The sequence below is a fragment of the Rhipicephalus microplus genome, chromosome 3 (assembly GCF_043290135.1).
Source record: "Rhipicephalus microplus isolate Deutch F79 chromosome 3, USDA_Rmic, whole genome shotgun sequence".
Taxonomy (NCBI): domain Eukaryota; kingdom Metazoa; phylum Arthropoda; class Arachnida; order Ixodida; family Ixodidae; genus Rhipicephalus; species Rhipicephalus microplus.
The window spans coordinates 85,769,063-85,796,488 of record NC_134702.1 but is presented as its reverse complement, the minus strand read 5'-3'; the positions used below and the strand labels follow the sequence as shown (position 1 = coordinate 85,796,488).

At 48.0% G+C, this 27,426-nt stretch overlaps 1 long non-coding RNA gene across 1 annotated transcript in view; it reads right to left on the bottom strand.

The window, feature by feature from the left end:
- Positions 1 to 6,171: 6,171 nt before the first annotated feature.
- LOC119172725 (uncharacterized) overlaps positions 6,172 to 27,426 on the bottom strand; it is a 78,410-nt gene continuing 57,155 nt past the window's right edge. Inside the window, exon 3 of the long non-coding RNA XR_012894025.1 lies at positions 6,172 to 6,248. This is a non-coding gene — a long non-coding RNA (uncharacterized LOC119172725). The remainder of the gene's footprint in view (positions 6,249 to 27,426) is intronic.

The window sequence follows — 27,426 nt, the reverse complement described above, 5'->3', positions numbered from 1 at the left end:
CAGAAGAAATCTCTCACTGGCACCACCTTGGAGGTCAAGTGTTATACCTATTTCGGGTATGTGCCACTGGTGGTTACATACGAGGGACGCCCAAGCCACGCCATAAGGAGCGTCTTAGCGTCTCACGTTGTCGTTAGCGTCTCACGGCGTCTCTGGGCTGGCGGACGCCCGTCATGGCAAGCCAGCCCCCGAAGAAGGCGCTAGCCTTCGACGTAGTCGTCCCCGAGGGGACTAGTCCCGAAGACGTCGTTGACGCGACGTCTTCAATAGTAGGAATCGAAGAAGTATACTGCGTTCAGCACTTTGGAGGCCGGAACTACCAAGTTACCGTCAACAGTGAGGCCGCACTGGCCCAAATCGTAGACGCGTCGCACCTCATCATCCGAGGAGAGCGCGTCGCCATCGTACCCCTGGGACCCCAAGTGACCCAAGTGACCGTCCTGTTCCTGCCGTGCCGCATACCCAGCGAAGTCCTCGCACAAGCACTCTCTCCCTACGGGAAGGTGCTGCACATCACCAGAGGACTCATGGGATCGCGCCCAACCGTGACCACTGGGACACGATACGTCCGCATGGAAATGAAGGCTTCGTCACCGGTGCCCAACTACCTCAAGGTCGCGGGCCATCGAGTAACCTGTGACTATAAAGGCATCCAGCGAGTGTGTCGTCGATGCGGAGACAGTGGGCATTTCCGCATGAACTGCACAGCTCCGTTTTGTGGAAGGTGCGGCGTTTATGGCCACGACGGGAAAGGCTGCTCGCTGCCGTGTCGCCGTTGTGGGGACCCGCATGCCACCGTGGCCTGCACCATCAGGCCATCGTATTCCGAGGCGGCATCCAAGGATTTCCCCCCACTTCAACCAGGAACGCCATCTAAGAACAAGTGCGACGATTCGTCAACGCGAGCCGTGGTAACCGACCACGACCAAGGTGTGCCAATCGCGACGCTGCACCAGACGCCCATTGCGTTTCCAACGATTCCGGGCCTGGTAATCCCTCCAGGTACTGAAAACTTAAGTTCCCCGCGTCCCGTGGCCATTTCTGAGGAATCGCAGGCCAAGCCCTCGTCAGACGAAGCGCCTCGTGAGGACGGCGTCTCGGATGGGAATATTGCATCTGAGGCTCCTCGCGTTGCTGCTCTGTCGACAACAAGTTCAGGTGTCATCGAGGAGTCTACACCTCAAGACGACGACGCCTGCATCTACGAGGACTCCAACAGCACCACGAGTGAGGCGCCCCTACAAATCGACGAAGACACCAGCTCCAGTGACATAAGCCAGGACAGTGGAGACGTCTTTGTACCATCCTCGCTCAAAAACCCGGACACCAAACGCCACCGGATAACTACTCGTGACTTAGAAGCCCCCACCAGAGACAGAAGTCTCCTACGGACTTCGACGCGATCCCGGAAGCCCCGAGCCTCCGGTGGATCGCCTGGCCGGAAAAAATAACTCAGCCACTTGCGGGGCATTGGCTCCCGCACCTGATAAAGCTACCCCTGCATTTGCGTGATCCTATAGTATGTTTTCATTTTCCCCATGGCTCTTACTCTAAAATTTATTACTTTTAACGTTCAAGGTTTCCGAAATCCACAAAAACAGGCTGAGGTATTGGCTTTTGCACGTTCAGTGCACTGTGATTTGCTGTTCTTGCAAGAAACAAATTTTTTCAAGCTTTCTGATGTACTCGCTTTCAAGCGCGCGTTCAATATTGATTGTTTCTTTTCGTACGCCAGCACGCATTCGACTGGCGTCGGAGTCGTTATTTTTAACCGAGGTCTTTTACGTGACCATCATGTTTCCTTCGATGCCTTCGGACGCGTGCTGGCGTTCGACTGCACCTTTTTCTCGTTAAGAATAAGATTTGTTGCCGTGTATGCCCCAGCGGCACGCGAGAGCTCAAACGCGTTCTTCCAATCTCTTGATGCGTTTCCTTTAAATTCCCGACATGTGGTACTTTTAGGGGATTTCAATTGTGTCTTAGACTCACACGCAGACGTTCGAGGTCCGGGTCGCGGCCGGTCAAACTGGAATGCCAGAGAACTCGAACGTCTAGTGCAGCAATTGGCATTGAGTGGCATTCATCAAAGTGTGCATGGCAGTAATTATGCCTATACTTGGCATCGAGCAGCGTCGAGCAGCCGAATTGATCGCGTGTATGCATCCTCCAGTCTCATTACCTACGTTCACGACACCGGGGTAATGTCATTGCCACCGACACCAGTATACATTAGCGACCATCGGCCGGTTATGTTCTCTCTCCGCCTGCCAGCGGGGACGCCAACGGTTCACAGACCATGGCGTCTCGATTGCCGCGTCCTCCAGGACTCTCAGGCTACGGAGAAATTATCCCGAGCGTTACGCGCATCGCTCATTGGGGCGGATGTAGCTGATTGGGATCGCCTCAAAGAACAGTGGCGGCATCATTGCAGTGCATCGGGCAGAGGACTTTGCACCCGTATGTCAAAAGATGCGTCATTGTTAATCCAGAAGATACGCATTGCCAATCGAGATCCCAGTCCTTCCACTGTAATGCGGGCATGGCAAGAGGAGCTCGTTGAACGGTGCCAGCGTATTATGCGCGCTTCTTCACTCTCGGTGGCAGCTTGGCGCTGTAGACGTGCACCCTGTGCGCACCCTGAGGTGCTAAGGTATGCACGCAGAGCTCTGCTTTGTCCACCAGGCTCGCCTGCCCACTCGCTGAACTCTATCACCCCAGCTGCTGCGGGTACGCGCGACTTTCAGGAATTCACTCAACACTTTGAGTCAATGGCTAAATCTGGTGCTAATGTCTGTTACCCAGGATCCGTTTCTTCGCATCCTCTGCTAACAGATTTACCTCATGATTCCAACATGTCAAATGACGTCCTCCTATCACCGCCATCCGATGACGAAATCAAAGGCGCATTAGACGCAATGAAAAAGGGATCGGCCCCAGGGCCTGACGGATTTCCTGCAGAGTTTTATGTACAGTTCTGGCCTATCATTGGTCCAACTATGTCACGCGTCATTCGCAAGTGTTTCCAAGATATTACACTTCCAACTTCTTTCCACAAAGGCCGTATAACACTGGTTCCCAAGAAAGACCCAATGTCCACGCGACCAGAAGATTGGCGCCCTATTACCCTGCTCAATGTAGATTACAAGCTCTTGGCTAACATTTTGGTGCGCCGAATCAGTCCATTTCTTGCAACATTAATCGCTCCCCACCAGGTCTGTTCTGTTCCGGGCCGAGAAATACACACCCATACGTGGTTAACGCGGGACATCATTCAATACACTATTAGCCGATGTGCGCAAGGACTGTTGGTTTCATTAGATCAAGAGAAAGCTTTTGATTTCATAGAACATGGCTACATACTAAATGTTTTACATGCATGCGGATTCCCGGATAAGTTCATTGACCTTATCAGCGCGATGTACACTAATTTAGAAAGTACCCTTTACTTAGATTCCCGTGAGAGTCACGCATTTAGAGTCACGCGTGGGGTCCGTCAAGGGTGTCCCCTCTCCCCAGTGTTATTTATCCTTGCATTAGAGCCCTTCTTAAGGGCCGTTGAACATCACCCGCAGATTCGTGGCTCACCTCTACCCGGTAACACTCAAGTAAAGGTCGCTGCATATGCAGATGATATCACTCTATATGTACATAATGAACAGTCGCTGCAGCATGCTCTTGATACATTCCATCATTTTGGTACTATCTCCGGTGCAAAGTTAAACTTTTCTAAAAGCCAGTATTTTTTCATTGGCAACCCCAGCGGTCATATCAACATCACGTCGCCTTTACAGTGGTCTCCTGAGATTTCAATACTCGGAGTTACTTTCACTGTATTTGGTATACAGGATAGCATCTGGTCATCCGTTGTACAAACTCTTGTAAATGATATCAAAGCAGCCAGGCACTTCGAATTCCCCCTCTTGGAACGCCGATACTTAACTCAAACGGTGTACCTAGGGAAATTTGGTACCTTTGCCATTCTGTTAAACCACCGCTCCACGTCTGCAGGAAAGTGCAAAGCTGCATCAGTTCATTTTTTTGGTCTGGTGGCACAGAATTGTTATCGCGTCCAGCGTTAGCTCAGCCGCGAGATCAAGGCGGTCTTGTATTCCCTGACGTTTCCGTCGCGGCTTCTACATTGTGCCTCCGCACTCTATTGCGAATACTAAGCAATGATGACATGCCCGCTCAGACACTAGCTCGCTACCATCTGGGGCCATCACTACGTGTCTTCTTGCCGGATAGCCAAATAAACAAAGGTCCCCAATCAACTGAATTACCATCTTTGTATCGAGCCCTTCTGGCATTTCACCGACGTTTGGAAGCTACGTGCCCAGAGATAGAGGTGGCCGATTCTAAAGTGGTGGACACAATGGCCGCCCTTCTACGGCCCTTGGTGCCCCAGCATCGTCAATCTGTATTGAACCGCGCTTGGAAACCAATAACTACCGCAGTGTTGCCAGCGCATCTCAGAGACTTTGTCTGGAGGTTGGGCTGGGGCTTGCTCCCCACGCGAGATCGGTTGCAGCGATGGCACGTAGTTCGCACTTCCACTTGCCCCAACTGCGTCATGGTAGAGACCAATCGACATGCGACGTTTGAATGTGTGGTTTCCCGCCTTTTTTGGCGTGCGGTTAATACTGGTTTTCGGGGACAGGGTGTGCGAACTTTCGTGTCCAACTGCCGATTTCCGCGTAGCCGCTTCTCCGCTCTCTTAATAGTTGCGGGGCTGTTCAGCCTTTGGAGAAACCGATGTGAGGCCGTAGCTGCCAATTGCCGCCGGCGTGCCTTGTGGCTGATACTGGGGAGAATGAGACGAGAGATCCTCGCGTTCCTCTCCGAAGAGCTTTTCTTCCTCGGGGAGCAAGAGTTTCTGTGGCATTGGTCGTGCCCTTTCGTCAAGGTGGAACACGAAAGGATACAACTCATTTTTCGACCGACTTGGTGCTAAGCAGCGCCCGTTGAGTTGTTATATATGATTTCATTTGTTACAAATTGTGTTTCATTTGGATCTATTGTATCGTTATACCCTTGTATCGTGATATCACATTGAATATTTGTGTACATGTATGCCAACATAATCATGTATATTAGAGCAAATGTCTTCACTGTAACGTAGTGATGTTAGTCGTGAAATATAGATGTGCCGATGTGTATGTGCGCTGTTACTGGAATGGTATGAAGCCTTTGTGTTCTGTACATGCTGTAAATAAACTTTTTCTAAACAAGGAGCTTCGCCCCTAAAAAACCAAACGCACACACCCAAACAAGTATATACCTGGTGACTGGCTTCAGAAAAAACCGCACAATGTAATAGGTGCTATAAAGGTTTAAACGGCTGCCTTATTATTATAAAAGCAAGCTAGAAACATGCGAAAACACTTATCTGCGCAGTCGATCGGGAGAGCTCAAAAAACACATCCGCCCACCGTGCCAGCTTGAACTGAATTGTGGACTTCGAGCACTCCTTGTGGAGAAATTACTGAACTGCAAGGAACCTCTCATCCCCATGAGAAAGCATGTGATGTCTCAGGCATCTTTCTAGAGGAGGCGTCACTTAAGATATAGGCCACTGTTGCGGTGGGAGTAACGGCACCGCCTTGTCGTGCGTTAGGGTTAGTGCAGGCGTCGGCGTGGCTCGAACAGAAAGTAGGTGTAGCGGCCAAGAATTGGCTCGTCTGAATAAACTGTAGCTGTTGTAAGGATCGCTGACCTTCCCAGATCGTTGCTGATGATTTCACTCTCCAAAGATGCGTAGTTTCGCTAAAATCATTGAAGTTGGTGGAGCTCCCAAGCAGTGCATCTGCTTGCTCTGACTCTCTAGCGGCAAATCCTCTCATCAAGATTTTTTTGCATTTAAGAAACATTTTCTGTAGTTGAACGCACCACAGGGAAATATCCGCTCTATTTCGTCTGGTTTTATTGTGCAGAGCATGCTCTTCCGATTGGAATAATCTTTTTTCGGTGCTGTTCAGGAGTATCTGTTTTCTTATCTATGTAAAAGTTTTCAGTATTTACATATGAGCTAAGTTATTCAATATTTTACAAAACACGCAGATACAGCTTTGATAAGTACTCTTGATGTATGTTCTTGACAAAAATATCCACAGCATAGTCCTCAAATGGCAGCCTAGCATAAATCGTGCTCATGTTGTGTGAAATTGTTTGTACTTACATGCCCGGGACAATCGCTGAACACGGTTGTCTCGAAAACGCCTTCGCCTGGTTTGCTTTTCTCTGGGGAAGGTCTGATGAAAGTGAACTGATTAGGTCACAGTATATGACTCAATTGGCGCCTCTCTCTCTCTCTCTCTCTCTCTATATATATATATATATATATATATATATATAATTACTTATTTCAAGAAACCCTTAAAGGACCTCACTGGGAGGGTATTAGAGGTAAAAATTAATGTAATGGATACATCAAGCAGAGAAAAAAATTTGCAAAAAACGTATCTTATGCCTAATTAAAACAAGCAACAGAATAACCCAACGTCTGTTGGAAATTGAAAAAAAAAGAAATAACTAAAAACGAAACGAAATAAAACAAAATTACATAATGATAGACCACAAAAAATGAAATGAGTTATTGATAACAGCACCAAACGCTAGACATCGTTATCATTTTTTAAAAATTCAATAAATTTCGAAATGTTCCGCCCCACCGTGGTGGTCTTGTGGCTAAGGTTGTCGGATGCTGACCCACAGGTCACGGGATAAAATCCCGGCTGCGGCGGCTGCATTTCTGATGGAGGCGGAAATGTTGTAGGCCCGTGTGCTCAGATTTGGGTGCACGTCAAAGAACCCCAGGTGGTTGAAATTTCCAGAGCCCTCCACTAGGGCGTCTCTCATAATCATATGGTGGTCTTTGGACGTTAAACCCCACATATCAATTAATCAATCAATTTCGAAATGTTCCGTTTTATTGCAGTAGTTCGTGGCAGCTGGTTCCATTCAATGATGATTTTTGGTAAGAACGAATTAGCGAATGATGAGGCACGCCTTGTGATGCGTTTGACCTTCAGAGGGTGATCGCGGCGAGGTAATATTCCTAAGGGTGACCAAAAAAAATAGTCATGAAGGAATGGATGGTAATATACTTTATGAAAAAGATATAAGCGAGAAAGTTTTCGACGATGGTAAAGGTTAACAAGGCTAGCACGACCTTTTAAGTTGATGACGCTAGCGAAACGAGAGTAGTGAGAACATATGAAACGAGCAGCACGGTTCTCCGTGGATTCTATGTTATCAAGGATGTATACTTGATCCAGATCCGTTATGGCTTAAGCGTACTCAATTTTCGAGCGGATAAGGTTAATATGCGCCAGTTTTCGCACATGCGTAGGAGCATGACGCAGATTACGTTTTAAAGGGCCACTCCCCACCCCGCGTTTAAAGACGAGAAGGTGAATTTCTCCTCTCCTTCATACACACGATACATCCTCCTCAACCTTTAGTTCTTGAATGCACGTGAACAATGTCAGCACTAGGAGCTAGAGCCTATCAGAATTTCGCGCTTCTCGGCTACACGCTGTTATCGCCGTTTACGAAGTAGTAAACACAGAAAATGAAGTTTGATCGGTGGATTGGGCACGATATCCATGCGAGACAAAACAGAACGAATATGCAGCTGCATGGCAAAGCATGATATGTGGGGTTTCACGTCCCAAAACCATCATATGATTATGAGAGACGCCGTAGTGGAGGGCTCCGGAAATTTTGACCACCTGGTGTTCTTTAACATGCACCCAAATCTGGGCACACGGACCTACAACACTTTCGTCTCCATCGGAAATGCAGCCGCCGCAGCCGGGATAAGATCCCGCGATGCATGGCAAAGCAGTGCAGGAGACAAATTACATGTGATATTTCTCGTATATAAACTAATTGACAGTGAGTACGCTGTAGACGTCATGGGAACTTCTGTCTACGCCAAAGTAGTGCGCCAAGAAGGACGAGAAATGTCAGGACAGAATATTGCGCTCTTTTTGTATTTTGGGAACTTGGTGAGGGGCCTTTTAACATCCCGAGGGAATGGTTAGCAGCTGTAAGAATGCGATTGATGTGGTGGTTCCAGGAGAGATCGGATTGGATGTGAAGTCCTAGATATTTGTAAGACGTGACTGAGTCTACGAATGCGTGATTAACTGTATGTATGGTCGTGAGGTGGCTACAATTTTATGTAAGGAAGACTAGTTTAGTGTTGGAGTGATTTAGGTTTATTTTTCATAATGAACACCATGAATTGGTAGATTCGAGGTCAGATTGCTGGGTTTTGTGGCCCTCGTCACTTCTAATGGCACGATACAAAACGCAGTCGTCAGCGAATAATCTAATGTGAGAAGAAATGCCATTCGGTAAATCATTGATAAATATGAGAAATAGCAGAGGGCCTAGCACGCTCCCTTGCGGTACGCCGGCTGTGACCTGTGCTAATGAAAAGTTAGAACCGTTCCCGGAGGTGAATGGAATGGGAGAGGGGGGAAAGTCTTTGATCCGTGCTACGACCAGACAGTCAATATTGAGATGTGTTAACTTGAGTAGTAATCTGTGGGTAGGGACACTGTCACAAGCGTCTGCAATCATCGTTTCGCCCGCACACCCATCATTCAAGAAAGAGAGCTTTTGTGTTGGGAAGATGACATCCGGCGACTGACGACGCAGCGGCGGCGCCGCCGCGTCTTCGTTACACCTGTACCGAAAGGAGAAACGTGAGGAGGAAACAGAAATGACCGCAAGAAGGGACGGGACGCGCCGAAAGAGTTTGGACTGCATCGCAATGGGCAGTTGATGGGCAGCCATCAAGAAGTGCGGTCGTCGGTGACGCGAGTCTCGCGTAGGTGGTGAGCATGGAGTAACCCGCGCAACATATTGAGACGGCTGTAGTACCGGGCACCCTCGTCGTCTACTAAGCTAGTGAGATCTTCAGTGACACCCCGTGAACTCCCTTACGTGTACCAGAGCTGGCCTGGTACAGCTGGCCTGGTCTGTATGGAACTTTGCATTGTGATCGTTTTAAACTGTTATTTTGTTATAACCAGCTTTTCATAAGTGCCGTTCTGTGCGCTGCGATGCACGCAGACTTTCCGAAGCACGAACCTGATCTTTTTCATGTAATTTTTCTTGTATCTCCTTTGATTTCTATCATGCAGTTTTATTAACATTTCACGTATGTGTGCTTTGTCTGTACCAGTTGCAGTGTTCTGTTAGAGCACATTTTTTATATAGCTGTTCTTTCCATCGCGTTAACTTTTGTTGTTAATTTTTGTTAACTCTTAAGTTAATGTTTGTTAACTCCTTCGCATTGTCCTGGTTTTAATTAAATGCGTGTTTTTGTTTAATCAAATGTCCGTGTCTGATCTATGAGTGCGTCGGTCAGGCCCATGCATCACCACACGTGCTACCCCGCACGGGTCGACCGACCTGATAATAAATTTGGAATGTGCCACTTCGAGGTCTTTCAGGCATCGCCAGCCGAAGCGTAAAGTGGAAGCCTGCGAGTCTGCCACACGTCAATGTTGGATCGGCGGGGCCTCACCCGACGTGTGTGACAGACACGATCAAATACCGTCGAGAAGTCAAGAAAGAAGGCGTAAACCGGAAACCCAATCTCCACGAAGGCAAGCAGGTCGTTTGTAAATCCTGCGAGTTGAGTCTCGCGAGAGAATTATTTATGAAAACCATGCTGCTGTTTCAAAATGCTGTTGTGATCTTCAAAATAATTATTGATGTGTGAGTGAATAACATGTTCGACGAGCTTAAAGAAAGTGCAAGTTAAGGAAATGGGTCTGTTGTTAAGGGGATTGGAGTTAGCACCTGATTTGAAGATACGTATACCTTCAGCTTCGCGCCAGTCGTGAGGGATGGAACCACATATTAATGACTGCCAAAAAAGTGCGCAAATAACTAGACGAATACTACAAGATAAATTTTTGAGAATTGTGTTATTACAGAAAAAAAGGTTCATAAATGTAGATTCTTTTAAGGTGGGTAATAAGAAAGCATTAATTATAATGAATCAACTCGTAAGAGATGTCGTGTTGTGAAAGGTCGAGATATTTCAGTACTATGTCGGTAAACCCCTGTCAAAACAAGCCCACCAAAGAAAGTGGGATTGCTAAAATTGCAAACTGCGCTAGTCCAGCTACAGAATCCTTTAGCTGCGTAGCCTTGTAAAATTGTTTTGCTAAGAACGAACGTCAGGTTATACAGGTACGACAGCGGCTGTAACCGATCACCAAAGGTTGATAGCGAAGCCACCAACACTTGAATAAAACATGCCAGCGATTAACATTAGGCATCTGCAGGCGATCTTTAGTAACCTTATCATTTCCTTCTAGACGTTTTATTTGCATTCAACTTGCTTTGTTAGCGCGCGCTAGCACAAAGTGCGTGCTTTCAAAGGTTGTTACCCTAAATTTTAACAATCACAGCACGACGTTTATCCATTCCCAAATCCTAAATATATGTTTTTGTTTATAGAGACCGCCGTCTCAAATTTTATGACTCTATCTCATCATTTCAATTTCTCGTTGTTGTAGCAACTCACAACAACAGATCATATAGCACCAAACAGCATAAAAAAGAAATCCTGTATGACTGGCAGCTCTTTTTTTTTCAGTTTACATCTCTTTCGCCAAGCGTCACTGAAATTCGAAGAATTGATTCGTATTATGAATCATGCTAAGATATTTTTTATATTAACAACCATGTCAAAGTTAAATCACCATATCGCTTGAGTGGTTGTCAAGAGTGATGGGCAAACATTACGCCTGAAACAGACACCATGCAGAAAAATCCTTGCGATACCCCAGAATTGTACCTAATGATATGCGCCACAATGACAAGGCCATCTTGGCCCTCAATCTCCAAGATGCCTTCGACAACGTGAAACATAACAGCATACTTACCAGTCTTAACGCAATGAACTGTGACTCTAAAGTTTTTGGGTAAATCAGCTCATTCCTTTCGGATCGAACCGCTTTCATCTGCATCGACTCTGCTGAAGACGGTTCGCATGCATTAGTCACTCGCGGTACACCACAGGGAGCGGTCTTCTCACCGCTCCTCTACAGTCTAGTCATGGTGCGACTTCCCGCGCTCCTCAACCAGGTCGAAGGCATACAATACGCCCTATACGTGGATGACATTATTTTCCGGACTATTTCGTGCTCCTCTGCAGAAATTGAAGACCGCATACATTGTGAGATGCTTATTTTTTATTTACAAAATACTGCAGGCCATGTGGCCCATGCAGGAGGGGCAGGGTACAACATAAATACATCTTAAAGCACAATTGAATATCATAAACAAATCGGGTAGCAATAAAAAACAACTCCAAATAATATATAATTAGGAAATAGTGAAGAAGTAATTCTGTATTGATTCAGTTGAGTTCAGATGATCAATAGGTATTAAGTTCCATTCCTCTATGGTGCGGGGAAAAAATAATATTTAAAGAGTTTAGTTTTAAAGAGTTTAGAGTTATTGTGGGTATCTACGCCTTATTTTGCGGCCTACGGTGCTCAGCTATCAAAACATTTCTTCTCTCGGTCTCATCTCCACCGCAACCTCAGATATCTCTGTCATATGGCCCGACACCAGTTGCCACATAACTCTGCACATCGGGCCTCTGCGTCTCCTCTTCTATGCATCCTGGCTCTCCATTGCGCGTCTTCGGCGCACTTGCGAGCAGGTTAGCAGTATGATTCGGCGGGTCACCATGAAACGTTGCGGCCTTCACGGTCAGCACTCCCTCCGCTTGGCTCACGCATTTGTAATCAAACGAATCCTCTACGATATCCTTTACCTCCGCTTGCCTCGCAACCACGAGAAGTAGGACGCACTATTCCGCTCTGTTTACAAGCGAGCACTGATCCTCCAATCATTGCTTTGCGGCCTTCCTTGGGAGTACACAATTAGTATGCTGAGTTGCGAAAGGCCCATCAAATCAGCCGCCTGTTCCGGACCAACGCCTCCTCTATAGAGGAGGCGCTCCTCATACTAAGGTCCCTAGATAAAACCGGTTTCCAAGGTAGCAACACTTCCCCTTTCCTCCACAATTATGTTCCTGGAGCGCCCCCTAGAAGCTTCAGAACTTACATAAAAAAGCGAGTGTTTGGGCTCAGTTGGTGCTGTTAACAGATGTAAATGAAAGAAAATGCAAGGAAATGAGTAGTGTAATAAACGGTTCCCTATAAGAACATAAATGGTACTACACAAGAGCAAGTGGGGTGTGCGTTACTCAACTGGCAACGTTGTAAAACTTTATATTTGACACATGGTGAACACTAATGAAGAAGGATTAAAGAAAAATCGCTGGAGTGGAAGCTCCCGCAATGCCTTGCTAGCAGAAGCGAAGCCAGCTTTTGCCCCTAACAAGACGGCGGAAACATGCTACGTTAGATCTATATTAAAAGATAGTTGTTCCCGACGAAACAACACACAGAAACGAGTAGGGGTGACTGAATCTACGAAGAATTTTGCCTCCAATTAGAGGCTTACTAAGGAAATTGAGTAACACTAAGATGCACTTGGAGCACTATGTCACCCGAAAAAGTTATCGCAATAAACTCGTTGGGCGTGCGGGGGGAATGCTCCGTATTGTGCACACGGGCGACTTTTTGGAGACGGCTTTAAGCTCTCCCATAGTAGGGACAGCTTATGCTCTCCCATAGTAGAGTACCTGGTACTCTAAATCGTTACCCACTTTTTCTAACCCCCCCCCCCCACACACACGGGCGACTTTTCATGGTTGTGTTTGTGTCAACCATCGATCTTTCAACGTAATCTTATATCCATGTTCATGTAAATAGCGTGTGTTTTGTCATCATCATTATTGTATATCTAACAAGAAAATATTATGTTGAGTGTTATTGACGTTTGTGACAATAAATATTTCAGAACAAACCGGCGACTAGCAGCGGTGGCGCGACAATTCACGACTGGCGATCAAAAAGCGGCTGATGTTCACACCGTCAGACGCTGCATGCGAGCGACCGGAAGTCACTAAACCGGAGAGTCACGTCCGGATCTCGTCATCAGCGAGAACTCTGGAGACCAGCGCCGATCAGCCAATCGCGGCCAGCTGAGTGAGCGGAGCAAACCAAACGTGCCTCAATTATTGCTTTCATCTGTTCTCGCACAGCGTTCCCAACAGCGTCAAGGAGTTCGATTCAAGCGAAGAGCAAGAGATTGTCATGGTGCTGGTGCGCTGTGCCATGGTGTCAGCGCTGGCAGCACAGATGCCTCCAAAGAAAAAATTGGCAGATCCCACGTACTGTGGAAATACATTTCGAGAAATCGATTTCAAGAATCTTTAAAGGTTGATATGTCCCTTTATAATTAGCACAACGTTACGAGGTGGAGGTAAATGATGCCGTATATGACTGCCGCGTCATGATTATTATGTTTGGATGTGTTGTTTACCTTCGTCATCTATTCACGTCACGTGATACCAAATTTAGTATACGTGGAGCTACCGAAACGGCCGTGAGCACGCTATGATCGTGGTATGTTGTCATGTTCTTACATGACACGCGTGTCAGAATTATCATGTTAGCACCAGTCATATATTTCGTCATCTATCGACGTCACGTAACACCAAATTTGGTATATGTTGAGCTAGCGGGATGGCCGCGAGCACCTCATGAAGGGCCCAATATACTTCAATGTAGCGTTGATGAGCGCGCACGCTGGGCACAGTGACGCTACGTTAGCAAAACGCGAGCACTCCATAGTCTGACGCCAGGCGCGACCGACGCGACCAGTGTCCGTCGGCGCGGCCCGATAGCAACCGGCGCGAAATGCGCCATGTCATTTCGCGCCATTGCGTTACTCAGACAACACTGCATCTCCCTCTTTTCGAGACGGAGGGACGCCGGACCCGCTGAAACGAGCATGCGTCAAAGCAACGCAGCGTGGCACGTGCGGGCGAGTATATGGCAGGATCGGCGCAGGCGTGGCAACACCAGTGCGACGCGAGGAAATGAACGCCAGCGAGCATGCGCAGCGCCTCAGGTTGAAACGTTTTGGCGCTTTGACTGTGACATGAAGTCATATTCTTACATGACGCGCACCTCATGATTATCATGTTTACACCAGTCACATACCTTCGTCATCCATTGAAATTACATAATGCGAAATTTGACATATGTAACGCTTGCAAAACGGCCGCGAGTGCATCAAGAGTGTGTCATGTAGTCTTGTTACATGACACGCATATCGTGATTATCATGTTTGGATGTGTCATTTAGCTATATCATCCGTTCGCGCTGTGTAATACCGAGTATGGTACATGTGAAGCTAGCAAAATGGCCGTAAGTGCATCATGAGCATTGCATGTAGTCATGCTGTTATATGACACACATCTCATGTTTAAGATGTTTGCACTAGTATTATACCCCCGTCTTCCATTGACGTCCCGTAATGTAAATTTGGTGTAAGTGAAACTAGCAAAACGGCCGCCAGCGCATGATGAGCGTAGCGTGTAAGTAATGTTGTCACATGACACGCATCTCATGATTATCGTGTTTGCACCAGTCACATACCTTAGTCATGCTTTCACGTACCGTAATACCAAGTTTGGTAAATGTGACGCTAGCAAAACGACCGCGAGCGCATCATGAGTGTGACATACAGTCATGTTGTGACTAGAGACGCATTTCATGATTTTCATGTTAGGGTCTGTCGCATGTGGTCGCGATGAAATCATGTCATACGATACCAGTTTTGCAACATGCCATGTCAACGGAATCACTACAAGAGCCGCAGGACCATGAAATATAAATCATGACATTCATGACATAGATGTCAAGATTTTCATGTTATGACTAATACAATATGTTCTTCATACAGTCATGTTATGACATACCAAGTTTAGTATTGATACCATTATCGAAACGGCCAGGAGAGCTAAAAGTCATACGCGGCTAGATAGATAGATAGATAGATAGATAGATAGATAGATAGATAGATAGATAGATAGATAGATAGATAGATAGATAGATAGATAGATAGATAGATAGATAGATAGATAGATAGATAGATAGATAGATAGATAGATAGCAATGGGGCCGAGTACCTAAGTGAACACGAAATATACGTGACGACTAAAGGTAACAGGAATGAAGCGGTGATGAAAAACAGGGCACTTTCGAATTACAATAGGTATGAGGTTGTGGGAGAAATATGGAAAGAGGTCATGGTTCCTGGTCTGATGTTCGGCAATGCGGTCGTGTGCCTGAGATCAGAAGTTCAAGCAACATCAGAAATTAAGCAACGTGGAATGTGTTGGCTTGCCTTAGGAGCTCACGGGAATACACCAAATCAAAGAGTACAAGGTGATATGGGATGGACATCATTTGAGGGCACGGAAGCTATAGCGGCAAGATAATGTTTGAGAAGTGATTGAGAGAAATGGGGGAGCAGCGTTGGGCTAGGAAGGTATTCAGCTACTTGTACATGAAGAATATCGGTACAAAATGAAGGAATCGAACCAGAAAATTGTCTGGTGAATGCTTAGAAAACAGCAGGGGGCTAAACCAAAAAAAATTATCGGTTAAGAAGAAGGTGAAGGAAGCTGAGACCGATATGTGGAGAATTGGCATGATTAAGAAGTCCGCACTAGAGATCTATCGAACTTTTAAGCAGGAAATTGCCAAGGAAAGGATCTATGATAATACTCGGGGTAGTTCTCTACTGTTTGAGGCCAAGACGGGAGTATTGCGAACCAAGACATATCGGGCCAACTACGAAGGGGTAGACACGGTATGCAGTGCATGTGGAGAGGAAGAAGAAACTGCTGAACACTTGATAATAATCTTTAAAGGCCTTCACCCTGTAGTTCATATTGATGGCGCAGAGTTTTTCGAAGCACTGGGGTTTAGGGACAGGGAGGGCAAAATAGGCTTTAAGCGGGTAGAATCAACTGGAAGGAGGTTATCTGATTGGTGGCTAAAGTCAAGACACGAGCGAAAATTAAACCCTTCACGGCAAAGTACGTGTCCTCAATCTCACTATTTAAAGAAAAAATAAATCTAGTTTTCGTTTCACTAAGTATTACGGCTTGGTGGCGTTAGCCACCGCCCGATCTAAAGGGTACAGCCATATCAATCCATCCATAAATCCATGCCAGCTTCGGCTGCGTTGTCAGGCCGTCACGGGCTCCTGCTAAGCTGCCGCTCTGGTTACTTGAAACGCGCATTCGCTCTCTGGTTCAAGCAGACGTAGGTTAGGGCGTGGAAAACCAGGACACAGCTTTGTCACGGGAGATCCAAGAAAGACGCCTTTGGAGTTCCCCGGTTCCTGCTTCTACAACCCGGGCGAAACAGTTCCACCCATTCTTCGCTTCGACATTTCAAAAGCTACATGTTTGTTTGTGTGGGATATCTCACGAGGTATAGACTTCACCACGGTCCTTGTGCGGGTGAGGGCAATGCACACGTTCAGTATAGTAGCTTGTTAGAACTAGAAATGCAATTATCCCGCCTGCAAGAGACGCTCATCAGCTTCGAACGTGGCCCACAAGAGCGTGGTATGCGTCCCGCAAGAACACTAGTTAATAAGAGAGCACACGGACTTGGGGAATAAAAAAGCGCGTCTTGTGTACACCAGGACCTTCCTCTGGCCGTCGCTGGCCCTGTCGTCTATATCACTTGAGCTAAAAATTATTTAGAACGTCCGCGATTGACCAGAAAGCTGCAGCATTATGCTTCTTCGTTACGGTATTGGCCTTAACGCTTAGTTCAAAACGTGCGCGTACGGAGCTTACAAGCGATAATTATTCACTGGCGGTAGTGTTAAGGCAGAGGATAGAGGTAATAAGAGCCAGCCCTGGTGTTGCATATGTTTTATAACAGGGTTAGGGTGTTAGGCACCACGAGCTTCACCGAATCCCGTAGCGCCAATCTGTAGAACGCTTCTTTTTAACGTGTTTTCTTTTTTGTAACATTCAGGTCTGCTTCTGTTCTGCAAAAAAGTCTGTAACTATAAGTTGTGTGAATTTTCTTCCAAGTTTTTTTGGCATCAAAGAATCTTCAAGGGCCCAGTGACACCATCTGCGACATTCGTAGAGAGGCAGTACTTTTCACATCGTCCCACTACGTCTATATCGCCTCTAGTGGTGCGTCTCGGGCACCGAATGTGAAGTGTTGTTTTTTCATAATAATTGAATCGCGATATTTACAATGTCCAATATATGTCCAATATACATAGGCAGCCCCGCGAAGCAATAGCATGGCCGCAGCAAGCCAAGTACTGATTAGCACAACATGTGAGAGGCGCTTGCTCTGCAGAGGGCGTTGTCAGTATGCTGAAGAAAAACGTAGCGATCGAATGAAAATATCAAACTATCAACCCATTTTCGTATTGCCAATATTTCCACGTGTCTTCAAAGGATTCATATTATGCAGGCTTGAAACTTTTTTGTTTTGTTTTTAATTAAGCCATTCTATGTCTCAGTTGGGCTTTCTGAAGAAAACTCAGCAAGGTCAGTGCTAATTTTAATTAAGAATAAAATTACTGAGAACATGGAGCATAAGCAATACACCACTTTTTATTTCCTAGATCTGTGAAAGGTATTTGATTGCGTAAGGCAGGGCATATACTTATACGAGTGAACTCACTAAAGGAGTCGTGGTGTTACATTTCACGTAGCTGGTTCACGTAGCGATTCACGCAGCAGTTACAGCGGCTGCGGTCGCTGCTGCTTTAGCATCAGCAATTGGCTTCGGAGTTCATCCCTGCCTAACATGCATCGCGAAGGGAGTGGCGGCAGCGACATTACTTTTTCCGACACACTCCCGAAGCATGGGCCGCAATGTGGTCGTTCCATCGCGCGCTTTTCACGCGTCCATCGGGTATAGGTTTGCATGACACACGCGTAGGCTCGCCGGGCTGGCATGCGTATTTGTTTGTATTAATCTCAGTTATGGCCTGTCTTTTGTTCAATTTGTTGTGTGGTTGTGGGTACTTGGGTCTGTTTAGTCGGTAATGTTGTGTAATGTCGTTTAATGTGGTCAGGCGATCACCCCATGGCCATTCTGGTTGTAGCTGTTGTGTTGATAATGTCATCGCCCCGCTCTCGGAGGTAAAGGCGGCCACCGAATGGACCGCGGCTCGATGAGTGAGATCTCGAGCCGCGGTGTGGGCCGCCTGGTTGCCTGCGAGGGGGACGCTGGTGTGAGCCGGGGTACAAAGACCGTCGCATTATCAGTTTTAAAATACGAAGACGGAGACTCCGAGGCAATCGCTTCTCGAAGCTCACCGCCGTCCTTATTGCCATAACGTGATTGACGTATGCGGGCCGCCATACACGAGATGCGACCACGCGCGAAGCCACAAGCTCAGGAGCTTGCGAGTTGCTGAGAACGCCCGCAGCCTCCGGTTGCGCGACCAGCAGCCAGTGAGAGCGCAATCGCCGCCTCTTCGGCCGTCTCTGTGTGTTCTGTACGCACCATGGTGCTCAACGATGCATTTGCCCTAAAGCCCCAGTTCTAGGTGCTTTATTTTCCCGTGCTATTCACAACTGCGGTCACGTGAGCACGCCTTCTCTTTGGGTATTGCGCAGCGTCCACGTACGCCGCCTCGTCGCTGTTGCCATATATTTGTAGCGCCTCAATGCGCCGCTCGTCAAGGAAGAAGTTGGCATTTGGGCCGCGCGGCGGGTGCAGCGCGATAATAAAAAAAATTAGTTCGAAAACTGAACGCTGTCAGGGCTGGATCTTTCCCGTGTTAGCTCCGACAGTTAATGGTGACCCGATAAAGAACACACAGCCCCGATCATCCCGCATGGATCCCGCCGGCTCTGCCATCAATCCTACTGGTCCTGACGATCAAGAAGACGCCAGACCTAGCGGTGCTGCAGTCGCTGCGATTCAACATGTCAACCTGCCATCATTTTGGTTCAACAGCCCCAGCACATGGTTTCTGCAGGTCGAGGCGCACTTCCGTCTACGGCAAATCACCAGCCAACAGACCAGGCACTGGCATCTGGTATCCTGCTTACCTCCGGACGTAGCCGACAACTTAGCTGATATTTTAGCGTCGCCGCAACCGAGCCATCCCTACGACACGTTGAAGGCAGCTATCATTTCCCGCAAGTCGGAGTCCGAACAAAGCAGAATCCAACAGCTCATCACGGCTACAGAGCTCAGTGACCGTCGCCCATCACAGCTCCTGCGACGCATGCGCCAGCTCCTTGGCGGCCCCTCCGCCCCTCAAGAGGAGAAGCTGTTACGTGAGTTGTTCCTCCAGCGCTTACCGCAGAGCATGGTCCCAGTCCTCGTAGCTGCAGGAGATGTCCCAGTAGACACACTCGCTGAAATGGCTTACCGATTGGCGGACTACTCGCGGGCACATAGCCTCAACGCCGTTACCACACCGCCACCGGCCACCGCTGCAGACCCGGCGCTCGCGAGCATCGATAACCGTTTGGACGCCCTTGTCAGGCGCCTCGATGACTTTGTACCTCTGCATCGTCGACCGTCATCCAGGTTTCAGATACACAGTCGCTCCTCGACGCCCCCACGTTCTCCGGACTTCGGCCACCCGACGCGCCGCGGGACGTTTCATCCTCAACCGTGTGCTGGTACCACCACCGATTCGGTGCCTCTGCTCGCAAGTGCACTCGCCCGTGCTCCTGGTCGTGAAATGCGACGACCGGCCACTGACGGCGGCAAGTGGTACTGGTCGAAAGTCATGCCGCCTTTTCTATATTTCTGATAAGATCACTGGCGCTTACTTCCTAGTCGACACAGGAGCCCAGGTTAGCGTCATCCCGGCCTCGTGTGCAGATCGCCGTCACAACGAACAGACCTGCCCACTCCGAGCGATCAACAATTCCGCCATTCGCACGTACGGCCAACGCTCTCTTACACTTGACCTTGGACTACGCCGTACGTTCCGCTTGATTTTCATCCTCGCTGACGTCTCGCAAGCTGTTCTTGGAGCTGACTTTCTCAGTTTTTTCAACCTTGCTGGGGACATGCATGATCATCGCCTCATTTATCTCAACCCCCGCCTCTCCATCAACGATGTACTCTGTACTTCCTCGCCAACGGGACTGCGAGCTCTCACACCTGCTTCGTCGTATGCAAAAATACTCGCCGACTTTCCCAGCATCACGAAGCCGCACACCAGAGAGTCACCGGTGAAGCATTCCATCACTCACCACATTGTGACCACTGGACCTCCCGTTTTTACACGACCCCGTCGACTATCTGGAAAACGCCTCGCCATCGCCCGCCGTGAGTTTGAGCACATGCTTGAACTGGGCATTGTGTGGCCTTCCTCCAGTAACTGGGCGTCGCCACTCCACATGGTGCCGAAGAAAGATCCATGCGACTGGAGACCATGTGGGGATTACCGCACTATCAATGCCCACACCTTACCAGACCGCTATCCACTTCCTCACAAACAGGATTTCAGATCAAATTTGGCTGGGTACACAATCTTCTCTAAGATTGACTTAGTGAAGGATTACCATCAGATTCCTGTAGAACCCGCCGAAATTCCGAAGACGGCCATCCCAACCCCATTCGGTCTGTTTGAATATGTGAGGATGCCTTTTGGATTGCGCAACTCTGCACAGACCTTTCAGCGCACTATCAACGAGGTTACGCGAGGTCTCGATTTCGTATTTGCCTACCTTGATAACCTCCTTGTAGCAAGCTCATCCGGCCCTGAGCATGAAGCCCACCTGCGCACCCTGTTCCACCACCTGGATGATTACGGCCTCGTAATTAATCCCAATAAGTGCCTCTTCGGCGTCGCTACAATAGAGTTCCTAGGCCACCTTGTCACTCCAAAGGGTATCCAACCACTCGCCAGCAAAGTGAAGGCTATTCAAGACTTTCCACCCCCGACTTCACTGAAGAGACTCCGAGAATTTCCGGGCCTACTAAACTTCTATCGCCGCTTTCTTCCAAAGTGCGCCACATTCCTAAAGCCCTTGACCGACCTATTGGCTAAAAAGAAAGACCCAGCTGCGCCACTGTAGTGGCCCAAGGACGCTGCATCTGCCTTCTGCACTGCCAATAAGGTTCTGGCAGACGCTACCATGCTCATACACCCCGTCCCTGATGCCCCAATTCTTCTCATCACCGATGCATCAAGCGTGGCAGTTGGCGCTGTTCTCGAGCGGCACGTATCTGGTTGGCAGCCCCTTGGGTTTTTCTCGCAAAAACTGAAGCCACCAGAGGCAAAATACAGTAAATTTGCCCGAGAACTCCTCGCGGTATACCTCGCCATCAAACATTTTTGTCATTTATTGGAGGGCCGGAACTTTTACGTCGTTACAGACCACAAGCCCCTGACGTTTGCCTTCCATCGCAATCACAGCAATTATACTGCACGGGAGATTCGTCAACTATGCTTTATTTCCAAGTTCACTGTGGATCTCAGACACGTACATGGGCTGGAAAATGCTGCTGCTGATGCACTATCCCGCATCGACGCCTTGTCGACCCAGCCACCACTAGACATAGAAGAGCTAGCAGCTGCCCAAAGCAATGATCCTGAGATGCATCGTCTTCGCTCTTCATCCACGTCTCTATCGTTCACGGAGTGCCCGCTCTCATTTTCTACCTCATTAATAACGTGCAAAACGTCTACTGGTGTTCCTCGGCCCTTCGTTCCTTCAGATTTTCGTCGTGCAGTGTTTGATCTATTGCCCAGCATGAGCCATCCTGGTATTCGTGTGACCCAGAAGCTAGTCACATCTTGTTTCCTTTGGCCAAGCATCAATGCTGATATCCGACGCTGGGCGCGAACCTACCTTGAGTGCCAGCGCGTTAAAGTTCACCGTCACACTGTTACGACAACATACCCGTTTCGGCCTCCAGACACAAGGTTTTCTCACGTCCATCTCGACATCGTCGGTCCTCTTCCGTCATCGCAAGGAGTCTGTTGCCTGCTGACATGTGTGGATCGATTCACCAGATGGCCGGAAGTGTTTCCCATTTCCGACATTACAGCACCAACAGTTGCCAAGGCTTTCACAAACGGCTGGGTGTCGCGCTTTGGATGCCCTTCTGTCGTCACCACTGATCGCGGTCGTCAGTTTCAATCGGCCCTTTTCACCGCACTTGCCAATATCCTGGGCATTCGACACATCCACACAACTGCCTACCATCCTTCCGCCAATGACATGGTCGAACGGCTTCATCGACAACTGAAAGCTGCCCTCACTGCTCACCAGCCAAGGGAACGTTGGCTCGACCACCTCGCTTTCGTACTTCTGGGCATCCGATCAGCATTGAAAGTGGATCTCGGCTGCTCATCAGCCGAACTAGACTATGGCGTTTCCCTGCGTCTTCCAGGAGAATTATTCGAGCCATCATCGCCACCTTCCACTCACGACGCCTCCACGTACATTCGAGAGCTGCGCACCACGTTTCGGGACCTTGCTCCTGTGATTCCTGCCGACTGACACCCCCAGTCTGTCTTCGTCAGTCAGGATCTGCATGACTGCAGTCACGTCTTCGTTCGGCGTGACCAAATACGGCCACCACTAACACCAGCCTATGATGGCCCATTTCACGTACTCCATCGTACACCTAAGACGTTCACGCTGGACATCAATGGCCGTGAAGACGTCATGGCTACTGATCGACTCAAACCTGCGTATATCGCCGCTCTCGCGGCCGCGGGGTTTCAATATAAAGTCTGGATGCCAACATCCAAGCATGTCCACTGGGCGACTCCTCTGGTGATTCCTACGGCTCTCGCTCTACGGGGGGGGGGGGGGAGCCCTGTAGCGCCTGAATGCGCCGCTCGTCAAGGAAGAAGTTGGCATTTGGGCCGCGCGGCGGGTGCAGCGCGATAATAAAAAAATGAGTTCGAAAACTGAACGCTGTCAGGGCTGGATCTTTCCCGTGTTAGCTCCGACATATTCTTTGAAAGTCACTCGCTCTTTTTTTTCTTTTTTCTTTTTTGCGGCGCCCGACGTGGTGGGTCGGATGCATGTTCTTGAGGAGCGGCGGGACGATGAGACGGTCGCGGACCGGGATCAGAACCATCGTCTTCTCCCAGCCCTGCCATGGTGGTCTAGTGGCTAAGGTACTCGGCTGCTGACCCGCAGGTTGCGGTATTGAATCCCAGCTGCGGCGGCTGAATTTTTAATGGGGGCGAAAATGCTGTAGGCCTGTGTGCTTAAAATTAGGTGCATATTAAAGAACTCCAGGTGGTGTACATTTCTGGAGCCCTCTACTATGGCGTCCCTCATACACATGTGGTGGTTTCGAGACGTTTAACCCCAAATATTATTCAATCGTCTTCTCCCCGCATTGCGTGGTATGTTATGTCTGGCCATCCTGAACTTAGACAATCACTCGTATTGTGCAATGTTGTGCGCCACGATCAGTTCGCCCAGGGTGTTGTGCAGGTCCAACTCGAAGAATGTTTCGGTGCTCGCGTTGACAGGTATGCCAACCACCCTCTTGACCACCTTGCGATTCATGCAATTGACCTTGTTCTGTTCGAACACCAGCCATTTTAGATAAGGAGCTGCAAACAATATTTATTTTTTATTTATTTGTGTATTTATTTATTTATTTATTTATTTGTTTATTTATACATACTGCAGGCAAACGTCCCATACAGAGTAAGCAAAACACAATAAAAACCTTTTTTTAGTCTAACTCGACAGTCTCTAGCATACATTTTGAAGTGACCCACATTATGCAATACAAGTCTGCAAAAAAATTGATAGTGTGTTAGTTGTCCCAATCATTAACGGTGCGCGGAAAAAGAATATTTCAATTGGTCAGTTCGGGCGAAATAGGGGGTTAGGGCGTTTGGGCGATGTTGGCGAGCAGGCCTCATGAATAGTGGATTCAAACATGCTGCCTGATCGAGTGCTAGTATATATAACTAAGTTGCTGTGACAAAAAGTCACGCTGCATTTTTTTCACGCGGTACAAGATTGGGGATTTCATTCAACTGCATCAGTTCAGTTGGTGAGTCGAAAGAACAAAACCTATTGTAAACAAGTCGGATTGTCTACAATGTGTGCAGGGGTCTCATGCAATGCAGGCGTACTCGAGCTTCAGTCGAATTAAGTAATACCACACAAGAAGTTTAACAGAGACTGTAACATGTTTAAGTTTGTATTTAAGAAAGCACAGTTCTCTGAACGCAGAGGAAGATATGTTTTGAACGTGAAAGTTCCAGGAAAGGCTATTGCAAATTGTGACACCTAAATATTTGTAGTTAGTGACTTCTTTATGTTAAGAGGAGTCCAGCATATAGTTATAATATAGGAATGTTTTCTTTGGGAACATCGGTAAAAGAATACTTTTTTTCTACATTCAAGGTCATTACCCAATGGGAGCGTCATTAGAAAATGCGACTGGGGCTTACGATTAAGTCATCTTGGTCACTAACGCGGGTGACTTCCTTAAACAATACACAAACATCGGCGAATAGCCTTATTCGGACATTTGGTTTAACAGCATCAACAATATTATTGACGTACAGGAAGAACAACAAAGGACCCAATAAACTTCTCTGCGGTGCTTCAGAAGTGACTGGCAGACAGGAAGAGTGGTTACCACCTATATCTACGAACTGCTCGTGATTACTTAGGTATTCAGCTATCCAAAAAACAAGAAATTCGGAAATACCATGTCGTCCTAGCTTAAATATTAGTTTGTAATGAGTTACCTAATCGAAACCTTTGCTCAAATCCAAAAAAAATTTAATCGATTTATTTCTATTACCAATAGCAGAAACAAAACTATGAATGACAGTGACTAGTTGTGTGACTGTAGAATATTCCCTTCTAAAATCATGTTGCGATCTGGTCAGAATTTTTTTGTCAATTAACTCATTGAGGGCCCTTGCAATAACATGTTCAATTCGACTGATCACGTACGCCTGTTCGAGGTAGATAGCGCAGCTTTCCCGCATACCACTTGGCCTGTTCGTTATGCGGCGCAAACGACGAATTGTGTCGTTTTGACTTGATTACCTCGAAGACAACGTCTTCGAGGTAATCAGTCCCGCGAGTCAGGACAGCGTGTTCTATGACTTTGCTCATGCAGGATGTATCGAGATTGGCCTTAGGTTATCGATCGTCACCTGCTTGCCCGGTTTGGGAATCATGACCACGCGGGTCCTTTTCCACGCATTGGGGACGGAGCCCTCTCTCCTGCAGTCAATAACGTAGCCGTCAGTCGCGTAATTGGCTCATCGTCCAGGTTGCGTAGAATCTTGTTGGTCACCCGATCCGGGCCGGCCGCAAACCTGGTTTTGAGATTGCTTAAGACTCTCCTGATTTTAGCTTACCGAACTCCGCGTCTATAGCTTCTCGTTGTCGTCTCCGTCGTACATTGTGTGCTGCATTCTTTCACGTGTTCTAAAAAAGCACTTGCGCAGGACCTCAAGAAATTCATAAATTCGTTTGGCATGCCCCCAAAGCCACGCACGAGCCTGCGAATATTGTGCCCCTTGGCGTTCTTGGTCTCCTCCGGATCCAGAAGGTGCCAGAGGAGGCGCCAAGCGTTCGCACCACGCATCTGTCTCTCGAGGTCATTGCACGCCTCTTCCCATTGTGTGCGGCATACCTGAAAAACTTGTTTTTCTGTCTCGCTGTCCAGTTTGGCTATGCGCCTGCGTAACGTCCTGTTGTGCCTTTGACGTTTCAATCTTTTCAGCAAACAGTGCTTGGCCTCCCACTTGTGCAGGAGCCTGCTATCTATCACGTGAAAGTTTGCCCCAGGAGGGAACTCACGCGTTGCTGCCTCACGTCTGCCCCGAGCGTCTCGGCCCATCCTTTATAGTTCGTTATCGCTTTGTCGCCTCGCTCAGGTTCTTTGCGTGTCTTACGGAATGGATCCCATTCCACGAGACGGAGCCTGCTTCCTCTGGCCTCGCCTTCACTCTCGAAGTGACCCCCGTTAGCCCGCAGTGCCGTGTCTATTTTAATCTTTGTTAAGGAATGATCGCTTCAGAGATCCTTCTGCATGTTGTCCACTGCACGTTGGCTATGTTAGCCACGAATGCAAGGTCTGGTAGTGTGTCAGCGCATGCGGGGTTGCTCCTGCACGTGGGATCGGCAGAGTTCGCAAGGAGTTCTAATCGCTGGTCTGCCCTGTCCTCCCACAGGAGCCTGCCCTCGGGTATTTCTTCTGGGTATCTTCAGGCCGCGTGAGGTGCATTGCAGTCTATAGTAAAAATTTACTTAGACAACTTACAGTTCTGACTACACCACAACAGCGTTGTTTCCTTTATCCAGAAAAAAAAAACTGGCAGATCCCACGTACAGTGGTAATCAATATTATTCGAAGCACGAATGAGGAAGCTTGATGTGTCACTCTAAAATCAGCAAAATGTTACAAGGGGGAGGTAAATTATGCCGTATATCACTTACGTCTCACGATTATCATGTTTGGATGTTTCGTATACCTTTGTCACCTATTCACGTCGCGTGATACCAAATTTAGTGTATGTAGAGCTAGCGAAACGGCCGCGAGCATGCTATGAGTGTGGTATGTTGTAATTTTTTTAAATGACACGCTTGTCAGCATTATCATGTCTGCACCAGTCATATACTTTCGCCCTTCATTGACGTCCCGTAACACCAAATTCGCTATATGCGGAGCTAGCAAAACAGCCGCGAGCGCATTATGAAGGGCCCAATATACTCCAATGTAGCGTTGACGTGCGTGCACGCTGGGCACAGCGACGCTACATTAGCAAAACGCGAGCACTCTATAGTCGCAAACTCTATATTAGCAAACGCGAGCACTCTATAGGAAGCTGGTCGCGCAGGCGCGGCCAGCGCGACCAGCTTCCTACGGCGCGGCCCGACGGCAACCGGCGCGAAATGCAACATGCTGCATTTCGCGCCGATGCGTTACCCAGACAACACTGCGTTTCCATATTTTCGTGACGAAAGACGCTGAAACACGCTTGCATCCAAGCAACTATGCGCGGCGCGCGCCTGCGAGTATAAGCAAGACCGGCGCCTGGCGTGGTAACCCCGGCGTGACGCGACGAAATGAACGGCGGTGAGCACGCGCACTGCGTCACGTTGAAGTCTCTTGGCGCCTTGACTGTGGTATGTGGCCATGTTCTCACATGGCACGCATCTCATGATTATCATGTTTACACCATTCACATACCTTCGTCATCCATCACCGTCATGTAATAAGAAATTTCGCATATCTGAAGGTAGCGAAACTGCCGCGAGCGCATCATGAGTGTGGCATGTAGTCATGTAGTTACATGGCATGCATGTCATGATTATCATGCTTAGATGTGTCATTTACCTATGTCATCCGTTCGCGTCGCGTAATACCGAGTTTGGTTTATGTGAAGCTAGCGAAACGGCCACGAGCACCTCGTGAGCGTAGCATGTAGTCATGTTGTTGAATTCCACGCATGTGATGTTTATCATGTTTGCACCAGTATCATACCTTC